The following is a 22,049-nucleotide window of genomic DNA, read 5'->3' as shown; positions in this document are numbered from 1 at the left end:
GGATTAAAATATACACACAACTATATATGGAACAGATAACCAGTAAGGACCTACTGTATAGTGCTGGGAACGATACTCAGTCTTGTGATAACCTGTAATAGAAAGGACTTTTAAAAAGCATATATACATATATACACATATAACTGAGTCACTTGGCTAGAGACCTGAAACTAACACAACATTGTAAATCAACTATATTTCAATAATTTTTTTTTTAAAAAAAGAACACGGTGCCCTCACTCTCCATGGGCCCACCTGGTTGGGCACACTGCTGTCAATCCGTGCATCACTGTTTATGGAACATCTGCACCCGTTAGAATCCTTTTTTTTTGCGGTACGCGGGCCTCTCACTATTGTGGCTTCTCCCGTTGTGGAGCACAGGCTCCGGATGCGCAGGCGCAGCGGCCATGGCTCACGGGCCCAGCCGCTCCGCGGCATGTGGGATCCTCCCGGACCGGGGCACGAACCCGTGTCGCCTGCATCGGCAGGCCGACTCTCAACCACTGCGCCACCAGGGAAGCCCCTAGAATCCTTTTGATTGTGAGCAACAGAAAACCCAATCCAACGTCTTCAACAATAAGGCCACTTATTATTTCACCTATCGGGAAGTTCAGAGGACCCAGAGTTAATTCAGTAGCACGGTGATGTCATTCCGTGGCAGATTTTCACCTCCCCCCCCCCATTTTTGCTCCGCCATTGTCTCACTATAGCTCTTACTATCTGACATGGAAATAATATTCATCAGAAGAAAAGGGACTTTTCCTGCCCCACTGTTACTCCCCAAAGGGCCCCCTCCCCAGATAATTTCCCTTCATATTTCACTGACCAGAAATTGGTCATGTGCCCCTTATAATTCGGCAAAAGTTGGTTAAAAAAATAAATAGAAAGATTTGCTTGGACTCCATCCGTCACAGGGAATGGAGAAAGTGTCGCAATGCCTGGCACGCAGCTCTATGGAGAAGGGCAAGAGTGAATTATCAGGGACTCTACCAGCCAGGAAAGGTGGGGGTGGGTGAGAAATGGATACGGGTCATAGTCTGCTGCAGTGGCCATGCCCCTGGCATACAGCAGGAGCTCCATAAATGTTTCCTGAATGAGGACAAGGAACAAGCAAATCGACATGGTTACCAGAGGGGGAGCAACAGAGCAGCTGCGGACACGTCTTCAACACAACCCTTTGAGTTGAAAGCAACAGGAACGCAATCCAAAAAAGTCTCAGAGAACATTAATTATATGTATTGGTCCCCATAATTGAGGGGTCTGAGACTGTACTGGCTTCAAGACATCGCTGGCTCCACGTATTCAAATAATATTTTTAGGAATCTGTCTCAACTCGTCTCTGGACTCTGCTTTTCACAAGATGCAGCTTCAGGCCCAAGTACCCCCAGTTCAACAACCCCAAGAGAAAGGGGACCGTCTTCCCCAGTCTTCCAGCCCAAGTCCCTGATCTGACACTCAATAGCCTGGCTCAGGCCATGAGTCAACCCTGACCCCAAACCCTGTGGCCAGAGGGGGCTGACTGGTCAGCTCCAGTCACATGTCCATCAGATCTGGGTCACACGACTGGCTCTCTTTGGCATTTTCCAACGTTCCTCACAGCTTCCACCTAAGTTTTCTCTGGCAGGTGGGAAACAAGTGACCAGTCTGTGCATTTCAATAGCCTCCACTCCAAGCTGAACAACAAAAATTACTTCCAAGAATCATTCCAAACCAAGAGCCGGGTAGGTGGTTGGGAAAAGAAGTTCATGTTTAATTAATGGAAACTGACAGTCTTCAAATGATCTCAGTGGTAAAAACCTCATTTAGCCTAGGTTTAAAAAGGGAACACTTGGGAGATTATTAATGAAGCTTGTTTTTCATGGCTCCAGTGAAAACACAGGGGGAAGTATAATTGATGCCATTCGGTTAAAATGTGGCAATTTAATCACTGGCAGATTTGTTCAGAGGGGTAAGGGTGGGGACAGGGCCAGAGCAGCACCAACCCAGCAGGCACATCTGAACAGTGCACGGCCTAAGGAATAATCCAAGCTGCCTGTCTTGGAAAAGGAGTTGGACTGAACAGGTTAACATGTCAGTGGGTTTTATGCAACTCAGATCCCACAATCAGTGCACTAATTTCAGGAGAATTTCCAAAATGGGGCCGTCCTGCATGAGCCTGTACGAGGCATCAAGCATCACGGTGATCACGTGACAAACATAAGAACACATGGCCATATAGGTTTGGTTGGGACATATTCTTTGCCCCAGTTTTCCCACCGAGAGGCCTTTGCCCTTGCTGACCTCCTCCCCAGATGCCCTTCCCCGTGATCTCTGCATGGCTGGCTCATACTCGGTCTTCAGATCTCATCTTAAATGTCACGTCGTCGCGGAGGCCTGACCACAGGACCAATTTCCCGTGGTGCTACGTGAATCCCCAGCATCTCAGCAGCTGATATGTATGTGGTCTATTGGCATGTTCATAGACTTGTGTATGTCCTGGCTTAAGGATGGTCCCATACGGGCAGAGCCCTGTCCAGTCTTGGTCATCGTTACGTGGCCAGTATCCCAACCGGCGACTGGCGCTCAAGATATGTGTTGAAAAGATGAATGAATTCTCTCTGGCCCTGGCCCCCTGACACTCAGCCCAGACGGGGCCATGGCTGACTCGCTGCTCCTCTGTCTCCCCTGCCTTCTCACCCTCACCGACGCTGTTCCCTATGGGGTGGGCACGTCCTGCCCACTCTCACGTCCTTGGACAGCCTCATGAATCTTGGCTCCCATGCTTTGCCAGCTGCGGGTACTCAGGAAAAGGGTTCATGTTTCTGGGTCTCAGTTTCCTCATCTGAACAACGGCGGTCAGAACAGCATCAACTAACAGAATTTCTGGGAGGGCTCAACGGGGTCAAGTGCACAGAAGATGAAAGGTCCAGCCCTGGCACCTCACCCCACTGTTTTGGGATTCTAGCATTAATCACAGCTATCCGTCCGTGTGTGTACCGACAGGCTGTGAAGTCTTCAAGGAGGGAAAGACATGCAGTTTCTCTGTGTATTCTCAAGTCTTGCATTTTGCCTCAAACACAGTAGGTGCTCAATAAACGTTTTTCAAATTAAACTGGGTGCCATTCCAACAAGACCCAGGCATTCTAGTGGCTTCTGTACTCCTTGACCTTCAGCTCTCCAGAGAAGGCAAACCCATACAGCTCATGTCTGTAGCAAAACTTTAAGAAGAAAGGCTGCCAGCCATGAGAAAGTAAGCTTGCCCTGCATTCCCCGCGTCAAACAGAATTGTTTTCAGTCAAACGTCTAGTCTGTGCACTCAGCCCTCCAAACCCATGTTTATTAGGGTGATCGCACAGAACAAGTAGGAAATAACATTTGGCTGGTATCTGGGCCTGTCATCTCTCTCTGAAATGGACGCATCTTCACATCCACTTCTCAAGCAGAGGCCTGTTCCCCCCACCCCGCACCAAAACTGCCCAGAAAACACAAGACCTAATGCCCTAGCCTTTTGCTGCCTCAAATGGCAAACGCTTCTGTTCTCCAGCCTCAAGGGTTGTGTCAACTTTAAGATCCTGACTACAGGGCCACAGAGGAGCCAGACATGCTAACAAAATATTATTTGCTTCCCTGGTCTTTGGTGCATTCAACAGGAGCCTTCAATCCCCAAGACTCTGAAAATTCCTGTCCCAGCCCCTAACTTCACTACTCACCTGGGCACTGATCATTTTTTCAGACACCTAAGGTGGCTCCAGCATCTCATTCCAAGTTCTGACTCCACTCTCTTTTTTTCCAACGTTATGAATGTGCTTCTTTTTTAAAACGTATTTTGCTTGGAAAGATCTGTATGTCCTCATTACAGTCTTTCAGATTTCACCGGAGCATAATATGCCCCTGAAAAAGTCAACCACCACTGATTAACATCTGCAATGCGTACACTTAACAGGGAAGCAACAAGATACGCTACATCATCCCAAGATGGTGCTGCTGTTGGGAGGGGAATGGGGTGATGGATGTGAGATCGCCGACGTGCCATCCGGAAGCCATTCTTCATTCAGCAAGTCGTCATTTATTTGGAATATCTGTTCCATGGATTTAAGGCATGTTTTCTCATTCAATAGGAAAATGGAAGAAATAGGTCGAGACCTTTCATTTTTCTCATTCCTGTCGTATAAACATGAAGAAACTGCCCTCTCTAAAAATGCTACTAAGTTAGGGCAGCCCAGGGATATTTCAAGCCTGCATTCTGGCCATTTCTCTGTTTTATGTGGCTTCCTGCTCTCACATCTGATGAAAATAGCTCTTTCCATGGCAACACTGCATAGAGATAGGGTAGGTTTGGGATTCTGTTAAGCAATACTGTTTATCTTGAAACTGAACTGAATTCTCCCCCTTTTTCTCTCACTCCACAATCACACCAGTCTTGGCAGACTCTTGGGAGCGTGTGAGGACACATCTTTACCGAGGGATTGTAGTTCTTCCTCTAGTCCCCCGTACAACGTTAATCCTGTGTACCTGTAAGGAGGTTTCAATTTTGAGTGCTAGAGTTCAAGATCCTAGCTTGATATTCAAGACCCTTTACAACTGGCCCTGCCTGCTTCTATATTTTCATATCCTAACAGTGCCTACATTTTACAGTACATGCTAACAATGCCAAGCTGCTTATCTGGGACCCAAACGTACCTGGACTTTCACGGCCAGCTCACCACTGCACTATAGTCAAGTTCAGCGTATCACCCTCTCCCACACATACACATGCTTACACACAAATACAGAGACACACAAATCCATGCCCTAGAGCATTCAGACCATAAAGTGTAATTTTACTGACGGTCTATGGAGACAAGACTGAAGAAGGGGATTAGACTGCGCCTCATTTGGCCAAGGTCCTCTAACAATTCCTTCGAAAATATTTTCTCCAAATCCCTTTCCCTAAGACAACTGTCAACTGTCTCTCTCCCCTCTTGATGCAGAAACTGCTCTCCAATTGAAGTTAACTCTTTCTCCTCATCCCGCCCTCGGCTCAAATATCCATGGAACACAAAAAAAAGGGGCTGAGAGATTGAAACCAGATCATTAGGCACACCCTGATGACCCAGCATTCCTGGTGAGTCCCGGGCTGTGGAGAGATGGGTGCTGGTGCTCCATTCACTCACTGTGTGAAGTTTACAAACATACCAGGCAGCTCTGGCTCTGTGAGTGCACTGGCCACTCCCTCTTCCTGGCATGCCCTTCCCACGCTGCCTATCTGATGAACCATTCAAGGCTTCAAGACCCAGGACAAGAATCACCACTTCTGAGACACCTTGGGGATTTCAGACTTGCTTCCTCATCCAAAGGAAAAAATGGAAGTCCAGAGCTGACCGCTCTGACTTAGCACTGTTACACAATTCTTGGGTTCTGCACTCGTTGGCACCCCCTTTTGCCCTATTAGGCCACAAATTCCTTCAAAAAGAAGTCTTCCTACCTGAACGTCGGCTCAGCACAGTGCCTGGTACTTAGTATATGCTCAGTAAACGTGTGTCAGGTGGAATTTTACTTTTACCACATAGCTGGGAGTTAGGTGGAGTGGATGTATATAAAAACAGGAATCCTAGGCAGATTCTTTCTCCTTTCTGAGCCACGGGGTATGCTGAATGCATTCTCTAAGCACTCTCCCTGCATTAATTCATTCAGTCATCACAATAATCCTATGAAGTAAATGTTACCACCATCCACATTTTACAGATGATAAAGATAAAATTTTAAATTTCCCTATTGCAGATTTTTAATAGTGTTCAAAATACCTGTTGCCCACCCCTTATATAATCCTATGTAAGAGGATTATATACTCACGCATGGGTATGTGACCTGCTTTGTCCTATGAAAACTAAGACGTGAGGTGTGTCATCTCCAGAGCTTTACGAACCAGCACATGGTTTCCCCTCTTTTCCCTCGGTCCTGTGAATAGCCTGCATCCTGTCACTCTGGGTCCCAGAGTGAAGAGGATGTGGAACAGAAACGCAGCTGACCACTGTGGCCAAATAGGACAAGCAAGTCCGTGTTTATAAGCCACTAAGATTTGGGGGTCATTTGTCACCTCAGCGTAACTTAGCCTAAACTGACTAATGAACTCCACAAACCTGGAAAAAAGTTTCCATGTTCCCATGTCAGTAAAAGAGACTAACGTCCACCTAGCCACATACACTATAAATCTGGAATTTATCTCTGCTACCTCTTCTCCCCCCGCCCAACCCCCCGACCAAAAAAAAAACGTTCAAGTCCTGTCAACACGCTTCCTAAATCTCCCTGGGATGGAATGTCTTCAACTTCCCCCTTCATCTGCCATGCCACCATCTCAGGTCAGGTCACCAACATCCTCTCCCCTTGGCTGTTGAAAAGATGTATCTGAACTCCCCGGACCCACGCTCCACCCACCTGTCCCTCCTTCCACACTATCCTATAAGGACGGCATCAATCACGTCACCATGGTGCTTGAAAACCTCCAATGCCTCCCCATTATTCTCTGGAGACAGAGCGATATCCTTAACCTGGAGACAAGTCGCCCCATGACCTGGCTCCGTCCCCCTCCCCAGCCTCAGCTTATCCCTCCCTCCTACTTAACCTCACTGCTCCAGCCACTCTGCCCTTTTATCCACTCTTAGACAAGCCTGGTGTCTTCAACGCTCAGGCCTCGCATATACTGTTCCTTCCACCTGGGGCTCTCTCTCCACTTCAGCCATCATTCTCCATCTTGCTACTCAAATGTCGCTTCCTCGGGGAAGCTTCCCCTGGCCCCCATCGTTTGGCAAACAGCCCTTTACTAAGTGTTTTCACTGAACCATATACTTCCCTTACATACTATTTTTCACAGTTGCAATTTTAGATGTATTTATAAGATTGTTTTCTGAAGCTGCCTCCCCAACTAGACCATGTTAATGAGAATCATGCCAAATTCACCTTTTAACCTGGTCACCCAACAACTTCTGAAACATGGAAGATGCTCAAATGACATTTGATGAGTGAAGGAATGAATAAACACGGGAAGTGGAGACCCTTTCCATCTGGACATTCTAGGGTTCCCTGTAGCGCTTGAAAAATACACGGGCTTGCTTTCCCTCTTAAGCTGGAAAAAAACAACCCTTTCCACTCAATTTGTTGGGTCAGGAAATCCCAGATACTACAGTAGTAATATTTTTGTCCATGTTTCCAATGGTACTTTCCCATGTAATCTCATCCACTTAGCCCTCCGGCCATGAAGATAAGAAGTTAAATTCAGGCTTGCTCTGGACACTGGCTCTGGACCTAAAGCAAATAGATGAACATGAGTAGTGACAAGTAGGGCTGTCTCTCTGCCGTCTCTAAGTTAACTTGGTCATAAGCTAAAATGGACTGCCTGTTTTTGGAATGGGTTACAGATGGTGACCAGAAATGGAGCACTTGCTGATATTTTCCCTCAACAATAAGCCAGAGCTCGGGGCATCCCAGGGGCACGGACTGAGCAGTTTCATATAAACAGTATCAGAGGGCCACGGCGGGGCCCCCGTGTTCTTCTAGACACCGATGGTGACACTGGCTGAGCTACTGCCCTTACTGACGGCAGTCCGAGGGAGGAGGGATGGGCCAGCTGCCAGAAGATGCTCTGTAGCTGGCAAGGCTCTATTTATTTCACAGAGTTCCAATCTGAGTCCTAGAAAACAGCCCTCAACAGTTGTGTTGAAGTTCGCACAACAGGGGAGCCCAAGCATGAGCAGCAGGCTATGATGAAAAGAACCAAGCTCTGCCCATGTTCTTGGGTTCAAATCCCAGCACAGCTACTAATCATAATGTAAAACTGGGCAGCTCACTGCATTTCTCTGAGCCTTAGTATCTTCATCTGTTGAATGGGAAGCACGGCAAGGATAATTCTTTCTACCTCTGGGACAACTAAATGCACGTGAAGCACCGAGCAGGTAGTAGGTACTCAAAGAACACCCACATCTTCTCCCCATCCCTAACCCTTCTGCCAAGTATGTAGCGAAGTCGAAGCTTCAGCTTTTATCTAAATAATTAAGAGAGCGATTCTTTGAATCTCATACTCTCATCTTTAATGGAAAGAATGAAAACTTTTAGTTCCTTTAGAAGTATGACAATTGGGGGTGACTTAATGAAAACCCCTGGAACACTGTAGAAATGAGTGCATATTAAGAAGGATCTCTCCTTCCGCCACAGAAACAGTAACATCAATGTCTGTCTCTTCTTGAGTGTCTCCCAGGGGTCAGACACAGGAAGAGGAATCAACTTGCATTTTTAACTGGTTCCTTATACATCCTGAGGGTCTTCAAGACAATTACAACATCTGACTTATTGTTTTTAATGTAGCAAACACCTTTATAGCATTTACTTTCATTCTGCAACAGTGCTTCACAAATGTGAATTCATTAAATTCAATGAGGTTGGTTTTATTATTGTCCCACTTTACAGATGAGATCAGAGGCAGAGGGAAGCTAAGCAACTTGTTCAGAGTGATGTAGCAGAACAGGGATTCAACCCAGATACTCTAACTCCAGAATCTGTGTCCTCAGCCACGATGGAGACTATGCTTCTATGTTAACAGGAAGCATTGGCTTCAAGCTGCAGCACAAAATCTGTTCCAATCCTTTGCCCTGGGAACTTAGCGGCCCTTTCTTTTTTCCTCCTTGAAGCAGAGAGGAAATATTTATGGATGTTCCACAGCCACACCACGGGGGCAGAAGTCAGTTTGCACAAGGGCCTAGCATGTGGAACTCTTCAGTCAGTGAAGTTCTAGTTATTTCTTGAGGCTCCACTTTGGAGCAAGCCCTCATGCTGGTGAGAGCAGATGGGTGGAGCCTCTGAGCGGACAGCCGGAGGTAGTGCACGGGAAAGATCTCCATCACCTCCTAAACTTACTTACTTACTTACTTACTGATTTATTTGGCTGCAGCATGAGGGATCTTCGCTGCCACTTGCAGGATCTTTAGTTGTGGTGTGTGGGGTCTAGTTCCCTGACCAGGGATCAAACCCAGGCCCCCTGCGTTGGGAGCATGGAGTCTTAACCACTGGACCACCAGGGAAGTCCATCCTTAACTTTTTATTATAGAAATTTTCAAACAAAGGGGAAAGGTGGAGGGAGGGCTAAATTAGGAGCTTGGGATTAACACATACACACTACTATATATAAAATAGATAATCAACAAGGACCTACTGTATAGCATAGGGAACTCTACTCAATAATCTATAATAATCTATAATGGAAAGGAAGCTGAAAAAGAATGGATATATGTATGTGTATAACTGAACCACTTTGCTGTGCACCTGAAACTAACACAACATTGGAAATCAACTATAATATAAACTAAAAATTAAATTAAAAAATTTTTTCCAACATTCACAAAGCTAAAGAAATTGATCATTTTCAATTCGAGGACTGATGTCTTTACCGACGGAAAAACCAGAGCGTGTTCGACTCACGTGTTTCAAAGGTAAATGAGGCAAGTCCAAATATATTCCAATTCCCATCCTTTCTCCCCAGGTCCACTGCTGTGACCTCAGCCCAAGCTGAAGGTCTCACTGCCTGGAAAACTGAGGCAGAGGCCTAACAGGTCTACAGTCTCCCATGCCTGCTGCCCTCAACTATGCTCCCTTTAAAGCAACCACAGTGAGCTTCGTAAAGTATAAATTACGTTACATAACATCCCTACTGAAGCCCTCCAGTGGCTGTCCATCACACAAGAATCAAATCCAAACTTTTGCCATAGCCCTTAAGACCCCACGAGATCAGCCCACAGCCAATATCCTCAACCTCATCTCCCACCAGCTCCAGCCAATGGGCTTTCTTTCAGTTCCTCAAACAGGACAAGTTCCTTGGAACCACAACACAGGGCCTTTGCACTCACTCTTTCCCTACCTTAATTTTTTTCTCCAAATGGTGATATGGCTGGTTCCTTGTCATCATTCAAGGTTCAACTCAAACACCACTTCCTCAGAGCACCTTGCTTGATCACCCCCATTTAAAGGACTCCTCTGGCATGTTCTAGTCACTTGCTTATGCATTTCCTGTTTAATTGTTTATTGGTTCTCTCCGCTAACTGGAATGCAAACTGCACCAGAGAGCAGAGACTTTGTCAAGTTCACAAGTGTCTCCCCAGTGCCTGGAACAGTGCCCAGGAGGTGTGTGATCAATATTTGTTGAATGAACTAACAATACCTGACGAAAATGAAATATGCAAGGGTGATGGGCTGCCACTCCTACGATTACACAGCGTCACGTAAGGCTCCACCTCAGGGCTTCCCTGGTGGCACAGTGGTTAAGAATCCGCCTGCCAATGCAGGGGACACGGGTTCGAGCCCTGGTCCAGGAAGAAGATCCCACATGCCGCGGAGCAACTAAGCCCGTGCGCCACAACTGCTGAGTCTGCGCTCTAGAGCCCGCGTGCCACAACTACTGAAGCCCGCACGCCTACAGCCCGTGCTCCACAACAAGAGAAGCCACCGCAATGAGAAGCCCACGCACCGCAACAAAGAGCAGTCCCCGCTCGACGGAACTAGAGAAAGCCCGCGCGCGGCAACGAAGACCCAATGCAGCCAAAAGTAAATTAATTCATTAATTTTAAAAAAGAGAAAGTGTTCACCTCAGCCGAACAGCGTGAGAGAAGCTCCCTCTCTGTTGTTGGCTGCAATGCTGTGAAACAGACAGGGGAGAGTCATGTGGCAAGGGGCCCTCCAGGAGCTGAAAGGGGTCCCCAGAAAAAAGCCAGAGAGGAAACGGGGACCTCAGTCCTACAACCAAAGCGGATGGATTCTGCTAGCCAGCCAAGGGAGCTCAGAGGTGATTCCTGCCCCAGCTGAGCCTCTGATGAGACCACAGCCCTGGCTGGCACCTGGAGTGCTGGTTGATAAGACCGAGTGGGGGACCCAGCTAAGCTGTGCCTGGACTCCAAGGTAATTAACATTTGAGGTAATTAACATTTGTCTTGTTCTAAGTCACTAAACATGTGGTAGATGGTGTCACGGCAATAGAAAACTAATACAAAGGAGATTAAAGTCATTCAGTTATTTACAGAAACAAAGGTGCCTTCACTAAAGGTGCCTTCTGCACTCAGGCCAAATCAGAAGCAATTAGAATTTACAGAGCCTGCAATCAAGAAAATAAAGAATATGATGCTTTTATTTACTGTTTCAGAGACAAAGTTTGTAAACCAGTGGCCAATATGGTTATGATGTCCTCTGGTAGTTAGCATTAAACTAAGAAAAATGTCCCTATGGGCTTCTCTTCTGGAGCAGAAGGGAGAAGAGAGACTTGTTGCACTCCCCAGCCAGGGTTGGGGGCAAGAAAGTCCCAAAGGAGGATGTATGTTGTGGCCAAGGACACAGCCGACTGAGACCCTGAGGTTTACAGGAAAAAGAAGAAAGAAGACTTTTTGTTGTGCACAACTTGGGCCCCAATTATACAGGGGTGCCTCGCCATAAAGGAGCCACTGGTGGGCCCCAGTGTACAAGCTGCCCCCTCTTTCATCTCTCTGTCTCTCGGGGAACCAGCTATAAGCATCTTCAGATCACTGACTTGCTCAGGGAGGAGCTTAAGGACATGCTGGGGCACCCATCATCTTGGTCACCGTGCACTCCAGCCCAGGAGGCTGACCTGGGCTCACTGGGAGTTAAATGATGGTGCTGATCAGCACTGGCACTGGGTTGATTCTGAGCATGAGTTGGGTTTTAGGTCCAACCACTTCCCCAACTCCTGGGTAAATTTCATGACACACTTGTGACGGTCCCATGGGGATCATCGTCATCCCTCAGAAGTCATTGCAGTCAGCACCTTGAGATGGCTGACACCAGGCACCAAACATATTTTTGAAGAGAAAGTACAAATACATGGCGGAGCACAGATGCAAAAAAAAAAAAAAAAAAAAAAAAAAAAAATCATAACTAGAACCAAGGGACCTTCCTGGGACATTGTCTTCATACTGACTAGTGATCTGCATCGAAGACATGGAGTGTTTTCCTCCAGGAGGTTGCGACTCAGCTGCCAGGCAGTGACTAGTGTGTGGGGGGGCACACTCCAGCCACACAGGCACCCTGGGTACTAGTATCCTCTAGGGGCAAAGAGAAGGGGAACGCATGTCAAGGTCTTAGGGAGAAGGACTGAGGGGCTCTCTGGGAAGAAAAGGGGGCACAGAATCAAGAGGGAGATGAACGGGAATGAAGGACAAAGGTGCTGAAATAGGACTGGCATGAAATCAACGGGGAGAGGAATGACCATCACTAATGAATATCACTCACCTTCGGTCATAACCAGGTTCCTTGGGAAGTGTAGTTCTTGCACGAACAGCATCAGCATTACCCGGAAATTTGTTGAAAGTACAAATTCTCTACTACCAGAAATGCTGGGAGCAGAGTGCAGCAGTCTGTGTTAACAAGCTCTCCAGGTGACTCTGATAAATGAAGTTTGAGAACCATGGCTGTTAGTTATCCAATGCCCTCACACTGTCTTCAGGTTCCAAATCTCTGCCACATCTAGAGGATAAATGGACTTTATGTTCTTCTCACCTTCCCTCACGTAATCGTATGAGCCCTGTCTGCCAGGCCTTCCCATCACTACTCCCCCTGGAAATAAGCCACCTAATTCATACTCAGGTGTTAATGGTTGTCACAGATTGAATTATCAGCCCCAGCTCTTCAGTGAACCCTCCCTGCATTTGGTGCCATTTGCGACAAAGCCATGCCCTTCCTCCACAAAAGGCACATTATATAACCCTTTCCCTTTTCTTTGGGCTTCGTCATGTGACTTGCTTTGGCCAACAAGACGTTAGCAGATGTGATACAATTAGGGGCTTGAAATGTGCTTGTGCAGTTGAGCTTAACCTCTGACACCTCTGCCATCCCCATGAGATGGGTTCCCCCCGGGAACACGTGACCCCCTCAGCCTGATCCCAGAATGAAGCCATGTGGAGCACAGCCAACCCAGCACAACCTAAGCCAATGCACAGACCGATGAGCAAAATACTTCTTGTTCTAAGATTCTGGGTTTGTTTCTTATCCAGCAATAGCTGACCAGTACATTGCGCATCAGTGGATTTTGGTGCTAGTCACCTGGTTGATCTATTTCACCTACGACGTGAGCCTCCTGAAATCCCAGTGTCTTATGGCAGAGTAGGACTTTCAGGCCCTTGAAAGGAGATAGTAGGGAATAAATTTTAAGGGGACCAGTTTGGTCGATGGCAGCTCTCCACTTCTCTCAAGCAGACTGTGAGCAGGGCTGCCCTGCAAGACTCTACTGGGTCAGACGATGAGAAAGACACATGGGGCAGAGTGGGAAACAAGACTGGAAGGAAAGACAGGAATGAGTTTGAATGGAAAAGGGGACAGCAGGTTAGAGAGAGAAGAAGGTGACCAGCAACAAGCATCATTTGACATGCTCACTATGTCCCACTGCTGAGGGCCCCCAAAGGGAATGTGTAAGTCTCTCAGCTCCAGGCAAACCCATCTTCATTTATTCCTGCTTCTGACCAGGCTTCCCTGTCACCTGGCTCTTGCTTAGCACGCCCTGTTGCAGCAGTGCCCGGATGAGAAGCAGCATCCTCTAGGTGGGAGGCGGCCGGGCACTGTTTGTATTGAGGAATTATTCACTCTGGAAGCCAAGTACTCCCACCCAGATTCTTAGACCGCAGTTAATTGCTCCTGAAGTGTTCTCTTAGTTGGGGTCACAGCAGTAAAACGCCACACGGGCTCTCAGAGCTGCCTGGGAACTCAGATGGTGAGAGAGGCACCACGTGTAACATGCTAGCTGCCACAGGACAACCCTGGCCACGTGGGAAAAGCTGAGGTTCCTCTTGGTCATTGGCACACACCTCCCTACATGGCAAATGATGCTTGCTATGCGCACAGCAGTGGCATCTGTCCCGTAAGTCAAACTCTGTCAAAAGGAGAAACAGTTTAACAAGTACTCCCTGGATACCCAGAGGCGGGGACTTGGCGGTTTTCCACACTGGGTTGCCAGTGTCTGAGACAGGCTGTGAATACTCTCTCTTCTCTACCCCAGTGAATTCAGCTGGTTCGTGCCGTGACAACATCAGCCAACGCACCCCGCCCCCCACCACAGGGATGCGAGCTGACCCAGCTTCTCAGAAAGAAAGGGAGGTTAAGGGTAACACTGCCGGCTGAGTACGTGCTTTGTGCCACGCAGCACGCCAAGTGGTTTACATCAATTGCTTTCATTCCCATCTTCACTCTGCGAGGTGGTTTCCTCACCCCCATTTTACAGACGAGAAGGCTAAAACTCAGGGAGATAAGGTCACATAGCTGTTAAGTGGACCGCCAGGGTTGGAATCCAGACTGAGCTAGAAGCCACCATTGGCATTCTTGCTGTAATACACTATAGGCGCTTGTCTACTGTATTAATAATCATTTTACTATTAACTTCCTGAGGACAAAGACTGGGTCTGTTCTCTCCCTGGGCTAGGTTTTACACAAATTGTCTCATCTAGTCTTCTCAACGCTAGTGTCATCCTCATTTTACAGATGAAAAAAGTAAAGCTCAGGGGCTTCCCTGGTGGCGCAGTGGTTGAGAGTCCGCCTGCCGACACAGGGGACACGGGTTCGTGCCCCGGTCCGGGAAGATCCCACATGCCGCGGAGCGGCTGGGCCCGTGAGCCATGGCCGCTGAGCCTGCGCATCCGGAGCCTGTGCTCCGCAACGGGAGAGGCCACAGCAGTGAGAGGCCCGCGTACCGCAAAAAAAAAAAAAAAAAAAAAAAAAAGTAAAGCTCAGAGAGGTTTAAGCAACTTGCCTAAGGCCACACAGCTAGTAAGTGGTAGAGCCAGGATTTGAACACAAGACTGATTCCAGAGTCTGAATCCCTCATCAAGTGCCCTTTCCTTAGGTTGTGGATGTCTGTGCATTACCACCGTATCCGGCCTGTTGAGAAGTGCTTATGAGTCAGGAAAAGAACTGTCTAAAGAATGTAGATTTCTCCAAGCCACAAGACACACCCCAGACCTCTTAGAGACACGTGACCTTGCTAACTTCTGCGTCTATGGCAACCTTGAAGCTTCCAAAATATTTTGGGAATGAACTCTACCCTCTCACACAAATGCCCTGACCCTGCCTCTGGAACTCACCTTTGGAAACTGCAAGAATGAAAACAATGAGAGCAGTAGGTTTGAACGAGTGGCTATAAAAGCACGGCACTTGGATGAGAAACAATATTAAAAATGTATTCCAGAGGGTCACAGTTCCCCAGCCCGAAAATATCCAAAAATGGAGATAAGAGAGATAAACTGGAAGAAACAGAGCCATGTTCTAGGATAGTTTTCCCCTTGTTAACCCCAGTCTCCATGAGCTTGGAAAGAGACACACAGGGTTTTCCCCACGGACACATCAGAGGCTCCCTACCTGAGCTCATACCATAGTAGATGGAACCATTTTTCTCTCTCAAAAGCTGCCTTTTCGGTTTGGTTTGGCCTTGCCTGCCTACCACCTCTCCTCTCTTCAGGGAGCATCACCCTCATTTTCCTGGAGGGGAAGTACCATCTCCCACTCGGGTTCCCGGGTTTCAGGAGGGGAGAACTGCACTGTCAGTGCCAAGGGCACCTGATGTAACCCGGTTTCGCCAGGTGGCATATTCCGTGGTCCTGGCTACAAGGACTGGTTCAGGACCTGCTGGCAGCTCAGTCTGGGCCACCCAGAGGGAGTCCGAGGCTTGTGGGGAAGCTCCCGGAAGAGCACCCCTCCTCCCCTGCCAGTGTCGGCAGCTGCAGGAGGGGATGGTGCAGGGGGAGACTGTCAGGGGGACCCTGCCTGGAAGGGAACCTGTGAGATGGGGGGAGACTGACTCCTGACTACGTGAGCTCATTTTGCCAAATGAGGGGTAACCTCAAGTTCTCCCTGCATGGCCAGATTCGAACGTGAGAAATGCACAGCTTGGTTCTTTGTCAACAGCTACCCAAAATCCTAGCTCACAGAATAATAATGAGTAGAATCCAGGAGAGAGACACAAACAGCCTACATCCTGGGGCGCTGGACTGGCGATCCAGTATTAACTGGGTATGTCCTATGTCCCACACCCTAGGCCAATGCTCTTCTTACTTTGAGGGCAACTATACTTGCTTCTACTCAAGTGATCCTTCCTGGAATAATCTCCACTCATCTCCATCCAGTGCACTCCTACTCATCCTGCAAAACCCTCCATCACCGCCTCCTCTAGAGTATGACGCCACCCCCTCTGGGCTCCCACAGCATGGGTCCACATCTCTGTTGTCACCTCTGTCATACTTCCTTGTTTCATATCTGCCCATGTGGTGATTTTTTTTATTAGCAGTGTAAAAATATTGAATGTGAAAATAAATAAAAATCCTAACAATATATGAGGGAACGAGATAAAAAGCAAGATAAATTCTCTCTTTCAACCCAGTGTCTCTCCCCAGAGGCAAACATCATCAACACTCGGTGTGAATCCATCCAGGTGCTTTCAATCGCACTACGTTGAAATGTCCTAGGACATGCAACATTCCAAGGACAGGGATTTGGCTTCCTACGTTTTGTAATGATACCATGGTGCCACTCAGCCTGGATTCCACCCTGGCCCAAACACTGACTACAAGTTGTGACCTGGGACAAGTTAAGTAAACTCTCTGTGCCTCAGTTTCCTCATCTGTAAAATGGGATTTGTCTCCTGTCTCATCAGGTTCTTGTGAGCGTTCAATGAGCTGACACATTAAAGCACACAGAACAGAGTCCGGCACGTGCACAAATGATTACTGCTACCATTAGTCTCTCTCTCCAGTGTCTAGCCCTAAATAAAAAGGTCTGACTAGGTGGGGATGCATTTCTCTCAATCTGTGTGATTTCAAGTGTGCATGTACCTGGGTGACCTCCAGGACTCCAGCTCGTCCCTCAGGCAGTCTTCTGGAACTTTCTCACTGACATTTCCTCCCCTTGGTAAGATCCACCTTCATCACCGCTACTATTTACTGAGTTCTTATGTGCCAGAGCGTATCGTATCTCATTTTACCTCCTGATATTCTTATTTATAAAAAGTACTCACCATTGTTCATGGCAGCATTATTCACCACAGCCAAACTACGGAAGCCACCCAAAATATGGGAGAACTTGGTCAAGGTTCCCACAACTAGTAAAAGGCATTCAACACAAGTCCCTGTCACCCTAAGTATACTATGTGCCCAGTGTGCCTGGTTCATTGTCGGTGCCATTTTCGGTGCTTAATAAGTTATCTCTTGGATGCACAAGAGAAGCGAAAGCTATCCTGATGATTAGCCTTAATTTTCCCTCTGCTAGGTGTAGTCAATGGCTTCCTGGAAACAGAGAGACAGCAAATGAAATCAAGGAAGAGTAAGAAAGACGTCAGCACTATCTTTGTTCACCCTGGGACCCCCAAACCCCAAAGCAAGGAAATTCCTTGGTGCTGCCAATCCAGACACAATTTTCCAAAACGACCCACCCCACGCTGTGGACCAGACAAGTTGGACTGTGGGCTGGCGGGGGATGGTCCCTTCCAACACGTCCACCACACACGTACTACAAGCAGAAGAATCAAAGAAGCTGGAGGTAGGTCCCGAAGCTTGGCTGGAAGAAAAGCTGTCGTGGTTCCGAGGAGAAACTGAAGCCCAAAGATGGAGGGACCCATCCAACGACCTCCAGCCCATGGGTGGGACCACAGGGGCTGGAGCCAGACCTCGCATTCCAGGCCCACGGACTTTGTAGTAGGAAGACAGTGTGGCCCTGAGATCCTGGATATACACTGGGTCAAACAGGTCCTCCATGGATCGCTACGTGACCTCAAGCAAGTCACTTCACCTCTAGGACACTTGGTTTCTCCACTGATGAAGTGCAGATATTAATTCTTCCGTTTGGATTAGTAAAAAAAAAAAAACCCAAAATCAGTAAGTAAAATACAACCAATGCAATAGAAAAAGCAGGGAAAAGAAACAGACAGTTCACAGGAAAGGAAACATAAGGCCAAAAATAAATAAATTGATATTCTGCATCATTAGCGATCAAGAAATGCAAATCAGTACCACAACAGGAGACCAACTTTTTTATGTCTATTAGCCTGGAAAGTACATTTAAATGTGACAATTCCAAACACTGAATTGGATGTAATCCGAAGCCTCTCTTATAAGTTGCTGGTAAGTGTGTAAATTGGTGCAACCGCTTTGGAAAACTGAGACACAGAAGAATGTTCAAAGGCCACAGGGTCGACAAGAGCAAAAGTCTGGCAACCACCCAAAACCCCGGAGCATAACAGTGACTGAATCAACTGTGGGCTATTCCCCAGTGGAATCTTCTAAGGCCATCTCTATAGATATACCACGAGAAGGGCACAATACAGATGATCTCGGCCACATCCCTCAAATTATGAGTCCCTTGATACAAAGTTAAAAAAACTAAAATGAAATATACACATGTAGTATGAATGTACACACACGAGATACAATTCTATCAAGAGGAAAAGCCAGAGGCTGGTGGGAATGGGGTTCAGGATAATGGCCACCTCGGAGCGGGTGGCAGGGATGAGATGGGGGAGGGACCCCAGTATACTGAGATGTAGTTAGTGTCTGCACTTGAAGTCCAGGCCATGAGTGGTCACTGCATTATTAAAATATGTAAGTTTTCACATGTCATGAACTTAGAGTCGTTATTAATTTAATCCTGTGAAGCTGAGGACCAGTGACAACGACAACAGTGACTCCTTCTGGCGGGGACGCTGTGAGGCTCCGGCTCCCAGGCACCAGCTGCGGGCTGGGGGTTGGCACCCGCCCATAATCCGCATGTGGCTGGAAGACAGCTTCAAGCGAGCTAAAGAAAATAAAATTCCTTTCCCTCTGACTCCCTCTGCCTCAGGGCTCCACCGATCCTGTGAATCATTACAACCTTTCTGCTCTCCTGGGCCTGGTGCTTTTAAATATCACCCAGCTCTTGTCCAGGAGATGACAAGACCCGGTTACTTCCAAAATCGTCAGCTGACATTTTTTTGGATAGCAACCTCTTCAAAGCTCGTGATGTGCCCACGCTTTCCCTACAGAAAGAATTCTCACAGTCGAGTCTCTGGCCCTGTCCTTTGAAGGATTTCACGCGGCCTGGACTTCGGGTTAAAAGAAAGCTGGCTTTCAGCAGTAAAGGGGTGTGTGTGTGTGTCGGGGTGCTTGTTGACACCACTCTCCCAGCAGCTGCAGGTAAGAGTTTTTCCTCCCACGTAACACAAGGGACAGAGAAGTCATTTAAGCTTTATACATACTGGCAGGCTCAAAAAGCAAGTCACCAGCCTTAAAAACAAGGCTCTGTTTCCTGTGGCTAACTTGCAAATCCAGTCATATTTTCAGCTAAGAAGGCAAACAGAGAGGGTGGAGGAGATGAAGGAGACCCATCTTAGGCCAGTATCTTTACCGAGAGACCAGGAGGAGAAAAGCTACTGGAGTCTTTCCCTTTCAGGGAAAAGGAGGGCAGCCAAGCCCACAACAAGCCCCACACCCCGGAGTGTAGCTGAAGTAGGCATTTCTTTCTGCCCCTTCAAGAAAAACATCAGGACACCAGTGAACAGGGTGGCAGACGTATTTGTGCCAGATCCCAGCCTCAGGGCTTAGAGACAGGGAACAGGGTCGAAGAAGAAACTGTTCTGCAGTCCACAGAGCTCTAGAATGGAATGGGCTGCCTGGAGAGGTAGCAAGTTCCCATCTCTTAAAAAAAAAAAAAATCTATACCTTGTGATAAGCCCCTCTTAGATGAGGAATGTGGAATGTTCTGGTAGAAGGTTCTGGTAGAACCAGATCAGAAGCTGGAAGCTAGAGGTAGAGAGGATGAAATAAAACCCTCTGAAAGTAAAGGCAGAAGTTTGCAGAACCGGAATGCAGGCTCACAGCTTCTACAATATTCTCAGAGAAGCGTGTGACCCAAGATGGCTGTTCTCCTGCTCTCTGTACATCCCCTGCTGGGCCAGGGCCTGCTTCACCTACACCCTACTCACCTGACTGACCTTCCTACATACTTATCCCAGGCCCCATATAATGACTGGTCTAACTTTAGCCACCATGGTAGCTTATCAAAGGGGTGGTGAGGAGTGTGCCCTTCTGTTGGTTTCCTTGGTAACTGATGAGCCAACCTGACATCAATTCCCCTGTAACTGGTAACCTTCCCCTCCCCCACGCCAGAGCAAAGACTGCCGCCATGTCCTGCCCTCTGTCCATCTCACACAGTGGGGTGTTGCTCCAGGACCCTGCTTCAGACATATAAGCTCCCCCCATTCATTAAACCATGCATGTCTCTGTTGCTGACTCTGGGCTTGCTCTTCCGGTCTTAAGGCTGAGCAAGTACAGGGCTTGTATGCCTGTGGGGTGCAGCCCAAGAGACCCTAAGAAAGATAATGAACCAACAGACCAGATAATCTTTAAGGTTCCTCCCCCAATCAGGCCCCAGGTCCTGGAATCCTTTATGTCTCTGAATTCAGGCTGAAGCAAGCAGATATTTTCTTAGACTCCAACAAGCACCCTAAGTAGAATGTGGGCTCCATGAAGGCAAGGATTTCTGCATTTCCTTCACGGCTGTAGCACACCAGCATCTCCACCTGTGACTGACACGTGCTAGGACCTTGGGGAACATCTGCTGATGAATGTAGGTGAATGGACGCCAGCCAAAGCCTCTATTTCTTCTCCTAAGGTGACCCATGGGCCACGGTGTCTCACCTGGACGGCCGTGGAGGAGGCAGGGCCCCAGCCAGTGCTCATCCTGGGACCTTATCTGCACGGATTCAAAGAGTCACCTCTGAATGTCTAGGGATGACCACATCTGGAGCTTCTGTCGGCTCCTCATTATTTAATCCGATGGGCAACCCTGAAATGTCTCCTCCTCCCCATCTAGAAAGGAAGGTGTTAACTGTGGCCCTGGACACCAGATTTATAAAAGGCTTCCGCTGCCCTTGACCTCCACGTAGCTGATATTGAAACCTAATTGTGTTGATGTTGGTCTCCAAGGTAAACAAAGCTTTACAGGGGAAATGTTTGGACCTAGAGATTCCTGTGTGCTCCAAGTTTGGACTAAGAGCCGGAATCGTGAGCATTTCCCTTCATTTCCTTTTAAAGGGCTGTGTTTAGCCCAGCCGGGTGGACAGCCCCAAACCATGCCTACGGGCAATTTTCAAAAACAGCCTCTGGAATACAATCAATTCTTTCCACCTCTGTGGAATTTCACCTGGAGGAAATGCCAAGGACTGTACCTCAATGAAGGCCCCAAGAGCCTAAGAGCCTAAGAGCCAGGAGAGGAGGGGAGAAGACGGCAAGGTCAGCAGAGAAGAGAGAAGAGAAGGACAAACAGCAGCGGCTAATCTGAACTGCTCAGTTCCACCCTTAAGATGTGCCCCTTGCAAAATAAAGCCTTTTAATTTTAAATGTGCAATGGCTCAGTGACTCTTTTCAACAACCCTGAGGAAAAGGTTTCACTTTCCCCATTTTATTGATGGGATAACTGAGGTCTCAACACTTGCCCAAGGTCACACAGCTGAGGTACAACCAAGCTGGGATGTACACAGAGATAAATCCGCACTCTTAACCACCAGTTTGCACTCTCTCTTTATGCCCAAATCCTGCCCCTCTCATCACTACAGATATCCTTCTATGGGATATGAAGGATGGTTTCTGAGTTAAATTGTGACTCCTCAGGCCTAGAGAGAAGAGAAAGTGACCATGTGAAATGAGGAACTAATATATGGGTGGGTTGTAGAGGCTGGAGATGGGAGTGCAGCTTGGTGGGGAGACCAGTGAGCCTGACCCTGGCCAAATCCGGGCCAGGGCAGGGTTTGAATTGGGGATGGAGTGTGGCCAGGACTGTGTACTAGAAACAGCAAGCTGATGATGGCGAGCCAGCCCTCAGGAGGCCCCAAGCAAGACGGACACCGCTGGGATGAGGAAGTCGTCTGGCCCACGGTTCTCCCGGAAGGGGTGAGCCTGGTAGACCTCAGCCTCGTAACCCAGTCTGGGCAGCTGGCCCCTGTTGGGTTTGGCAAGGAGGCATCTATGAGCTAAGCCGGAGATAATGCCGAGTGTCCCCTGTTTAGAGACGAAGAGGATCTGCTGCATCCCCATCAC

The 22,049-nt window shown here is 47.9% G+C and overlaps 1 long non-coding RNA gene across 1 annotated transcript in view; it reads right to left on the bottom strand.

The window, feature by feature from the left end:
- The window catches only part of LOC308623786, a 99,098-nt gene that overhangs the window by 59,411 nt on the left and 17,638 nt on the right, over positions 1–22,049 (bottom strand). The gene's annotated exons all lie outside the window — the stretch shown is intronic.

Source organism: Mesoplodon bidens, assembly GCF_964165515.1.
Source record: "Mesoplodon bidens genome assembly, chromosome: 10".
NCBI lineage: Eukaryota > Metazoa > Chordata > Mammalia > Artiodactyla > Ziphiidae > Mesoplodon > Mesoplodon bidens.
The sequence above is the reverse complement of the archived record's forward strand: the minus strand, read 5'-3'. Positions and strand labels throughout refer to the sequence as shown.